Genomic DNA, 5,207 nt, shown 5'->3' with positions numbered 1-5,207 from the left:
TTCCTCAAATGCAACTGCCTGTGGCTAAACCCTCCTTTGTTAAAACTCATTGAAACTTGCATGCTTCTTTTCATTGGCATTCAACATTTCATCTTGCTTGCAATTTATATATATATATTATATATATATATGTGGATAGCTAGAGAGTATCTATCTATCATCTTGTTTTACCTCTGCTGGATAGTAATCCCCTCAAAGACAGGATTTCTGTCTAGTTCATCTTTATATCCCAGATGGCACCTAGGAGAGTGCACTGCAGTTAAAATGCCCTTAGAAACATTCTGAAACAGATAAATGGCCATGAGTAAAAAGAGGCAGGGAGTAAATAGAGACCGCAGCAGTCATTAGTATGGTCCACTGAATATTTCTGATTCTCCTCCTGGCCATGAGAAAATGTAGAATTTGCCTATATGTGGTGTTCAGTGTGGCCAGGTGACTTGGGTTGGCCAGTAAAATGTATGCAGAAGTGGCACGTGTGTCCCTTCATTAACAGTCTGTGCATGATTTGTGGTGGTCTGTGTCTGCCTGGATGATTGGCAGAGCTCCAGATGGTGGGCGCTTCTTTAGTCTGGGTCCTTGGGGGATACAGTGAGCAGCACTTCCAGCCCATGGACAATGGCTATCTAGTGCAAGCTAGAAGCAAGCCTTTGTTGTTTTAAGTCACTGAGATCCATGAGGTCGTATGTTATCACAGTGGAAGCTTGCCCCTCCTGACTAATACAAAAGTCCAGCCTCAACAGTGTTCTCGTTAGCCTTGCACACATAATAGACTAAGGTTTGTGATGGAAGGAGAAAAAAGGATTATGTGTTACTCTGGATAAGAGCCCTGTGACTTCAAGGAAGACCGCAGTGATCTCTAGTATTATATTTTGTGCTTTATTCAATTATGACTTGGGTTGGCCAGTAAAATGTATGCAGAAGTGGCACGTGTGTCCCTTCATTAACAGTCCATGCATGATTTGTGGTGGTCTGTGTCTGCCTGGATGATTGGCAGAGCTCCAGATGGTGGGCGCTTCTTTAGTCTGGGTCCTTGGGGATACAGTGAGCAGCACTTCCAGCCCATGGACAATGGCTATCTAATGCAAGCTAGAAGCAAGCGTTTGTTGTTTTAAGTCACTGAGATTCGTGAGGTCGTATGTTATCACGGTGGAAGCTTGCCCCTCCTGACTAATACAAAAGTCCAGCCTCAACAGTGTTCTCGTTAGCCTTGCACACAGAATAGACTAAGGTTTGTGATGGAAGGAGGAAAAAGGATTATGTGTTACTCTGGATAAGAGCCCTGTGACTTCAAGGAAGACCGCAGTGATCTCTAGTATATATATTTTGTGCTTTATTCAATTGGTAATTATGTATACACACAAATAAAAATCACAAGCCAGATATTAGGTATTTTCAAATGTGTGTATGTGATGCTGTCATTTAGAAGAGATTTATGTTTTCCGACAGAAACCCTGAAGATTCTAGAGCTTAACTGCCCTCAGAGTTGCTTCTCTGTCCTCTCGTTACGTATCAGCCTTGCTAGTTCTTTGCATGAGACTTGTTCTGAGTTTAGATATAAACTCTTTATAAGCCTCTTTAGAGAATTCAGGGTTTTGGGGTTTTTTTCCCTTCCTTTTCCTAGGAAGACAGAAACTTAGTGTGTTGCAGGTTGTGTTTTATTTTTTCCCATCAGATGAAAATAACACGTTAATTTTGTACTTCAAAATATTGTTTAATAGAGAACTTTTTCTGCTTGCCAAAAGCACTTGCTAGTGCCTTCTTTGAGGGCCACATTGTGCTTTCAGAATTTGGACACCCACTGCTGCAGAATCCACTTAAATTTGCCGCCCCATTGCAATGGACATTATGCTTTAGTTAGAGAATTGGCTTCACAAACGTGAGTATCTGTGCACTCGCTGATTTATGTGATGTGGACACAGTGGGGAACATCTGAGATTTAAAATGTGATGGCCTGAATTTCCAACTGTTGAAATGAATCCAAAGCAGCAGATTTTTCTTTGGCAAGACAGAAGCGAAGCAACATGCAGTGAATTGGTTTGCCGATTTGCGATCTTTTAAAAATTGGAGTAACTTAAAATGGGGACAGTAAGTGCTGCATAATGTGAAAAATATTCTAAAGGTCACGTGGTTCTGCAGTCTTCTGCAAGTTAAGCACCATGAAACTAAAAGTATTTTGAATAAATTTGATACACTGCATATGAACATGTGGATTTTTTTTTTTTGCTAAAATATTCTATTATCCAAGTAGTCAAAATTTTATTTTGTTCAACCTAATTCTTTTTTTTTTTTTTTCCCTTTTTTGTGTCCGGCAACGGATCGCAACCCTCAGTGTTGTGCCCGTACCGGACCAGGACCGGCAACAGGATCGCAACCCTCGGTGTTGCTCCCGCACCTCGCTCAGCCAGTGAGCGGGACCCGGTCTGTACGTGGGATCCGAACCCTCGGCGGGAGCGCCACTGCACTCTTAAGCGGCGCACTGTAGCAGTGCACCACCGGGCCGGCCCCTTGTTCAACCTAATTCTGAAAAGGCAAACTTAACCCAGAAAGCCTTTCTCCCCCTTTCTAGTCTCTCAGTGATGGAGACCATCTCTGACAGTTATTCATTTCTTTCTGTTGTGCGTTTTCCCTTTGCCATCATCCTGTCCTTCAATATTCATTGCAAATATTTTAAAACACCCATACTATGCTGAGCATTGTACTAAGCCCTGGAGATGTAGCAGTGCGCAAAAATCCCCATCTTTTTGGACTTATAGACTCGTAGGAAGAGTGTATCACCTTGCTTCAAAATTAATTGCCTTGAACCCAGTGGCTTAACACAACAGTCGCGAGTTGACTGGTGAGTTCTTCAGTCAACTGATGGGTCATCTGGGGCCTGGCTGGTCTAGGATGGCTTCACTCCCATGCCTGGTGGTTGGTGCTGGCTGCTGGCTTGGATCATGGAGAGTGGGTGTGGTACCTAGTCCTGTCATCCAGCAGGCTAGCCTGGGCTTCTTCCCATAGTGACAAACAGGTATCCCAGCAGCTAGAGAGAGGAAGGCTCAATGTGCAAGTCCATTTCAGATTTCTGCTGTGTCCTGTTTGCTAATGTCCTATAGGTCAAAACAAGTCACATGGCCAAGCCCACCATCCAGAGGTAGAGATATTATTTCATCTCTTGATAGGAGTAGATACAAAGAATTTGTGGCCATATTTTGCAATCTACCACAGGGAGAATGCTAATAAACAACTGAATAGTTAACAAAAAGTATGTCAGATAGTGGTAAGTGTTATGGACAGAAACAGGGAGGGGGGACAAAAAGGGGGAAAAAAGGGCAGGGAAGAAGGGGACAGGCGATGTCTAGAAATTTTTTTTCAGTTGTAAACATGATGACTAAAGAAGTCTGCACAGAAGGTGGCATGAGCAAAGATCTGGAAAAGGTGAGGGAAAGAAATGAGCCTTACCAACACCTGGAGAAAGCACATTTGAGCAGAGCAGACAGCATGTGCACAGACCCTGGACGGAAGAGAAGCTGGTGTGTCGGAGGAGTAACAAGATGACCAGTGATGCTGAGTGTGCAGGACTGTGGTGGAAGATGGGTCAGAGAGGTAATGGGCGTAGGATGGAGAGCTGGGGCAGATCTGCAGGTTGGTGCTCTTCACATCTTAATGTGCATTTAAGTTACCAGGCAATCTTGTTAAAATGCAGATTCTGATTTATTAGTCTGGGGTGTGGCCAAAGATTCAGCATTTCTAACAAGCACTTAGGTGCTACCACTGTGGCTGCTGCTGCTGGTCCTGGGACCACACTTGGACGAGTGAGCCTGTAGGTCTTTGCAGGCCATGCCGAGTTAGGTCTTTAGATTTTCTCTGAGCAAGGAGGGAGGCCATTAGATAGTGTTGGTCACAGATATGACCGGTTCTCTACTACATGGTAAGAGAAGGTCATTGTTTAGAATGTCGAAATACTCACCTATAATATAAGGTGATGGTAATACCATGCAGTGTAATGTCTGAATTTGGCTTGCCATAGCTTTATTCATCCTAACGTCCTTTCTTCTACAGAGAGATTTTCCTCTACTTTTCTGATGAACGACAGAGACACCTAGCTTTGGACACCTCCCCACCCCACTCTCACACCAGATCTGTGCTAGAATGAGCCTGCTCTGTCTCCTTGCAGTCACCCAAATCCCGATTGTTGGAGCTCTTCTTACTTAGCTTTTTCTTTCCCTGACCCTCAACTTCCTTGACTCACCTGGCTGCGGGTCCTAGCTACATATTTTAAACACTTGGGAGCCTTTAAAGACAACTGCAGAGGGTCTGATTAATTGGGCTTGGGTGGGGTCTTAAATAAGAAGATACTTCTAAAAGTTAGTAGAAAAATAGAATTAGAGGATAATACAGGTCTTTCCTTGAACTTTTTGAAGCGCCCTCATATGCAGCTGGGGTTGAGAACAAGCACTGAGCCAGTTAGTTCTTCCTCGGCACCTGATATGCTGGGCTGTTCCCGCAGCACTCAGAGCTGCTCTTTCTGGAAGGAATCCACTCACTCTCCCTCTTCTCTGGTCTCAGCCTTCTCTCTCCTTATTACCATCAAAACAAATGAATCAATAGGTCATTTTCAATCCTATTGCATCTTGATGGCTTGGTAGCCAGATTTTGCTTAATTACAATCCATTTGCATTTGAGGTAGGGGATGACCCTTGCATAGCTCCAAATACATGAGTATCTAAGTATTTGTTGATACTTAGTGTCACATATTTGTGCTTTTTATTGATGCCCTGTTCACATAACAAATTTCTAAGAAAACTTCAAGGTTTCGAACCCAGGGGATAGGATGCTGGAATCATGGGCTAGAAAATCATTTGGCTCCCAGTTTTTTATTTATGAGATATCTCCCAGTGAGCTTATATAGATACAGTTTCATGTCCTAACTGGATTGAAAAACAATGTTTATTTGGAAACTTTCATCTCATTACCACATCTCAGTGTCTATAGTACACTAGGAATTAATATACATTGTGCATTCTGAACTTTCTGATGAATAGCATAGTCGTATTTTGGTGTTACATGTAAACATTTAAATAAATAAGCTACATATTTTGGCATTTCTTTACTTTGTAATACACTGGGAGCATCAAAATATGGAGGTGGCCTGGGGTCTGTCTCAACCTCTGAAAGGTCCTTCTGAAACCCTATGTGATTCCTTAGGGGAATGGTTCCCCCGCCCC

The sequence above is a fragment of the Galeopterus variegatus genome, unplaced genomic scaffold, assembly GCF_000696425.1.
Source record: "Galeopterus variegatus unplaced genomic scaffold, G_variegatus-3.0.2 Scaffold1876, whole genome shotgun sequence".
In the NCBI taxonomy this organism is placed as follows: domain Eukaryota; kingdom Metazoa; phylum Chordata; class Mammalia; order Dermoptera; family Cynocephalidae; genus Galeopterus; species Galeopterus variegatus.
The sequence above is the reverse complement of the archived record's forward strand: the minus strand, read 5'-3'. Positions refer to the sequence as shown.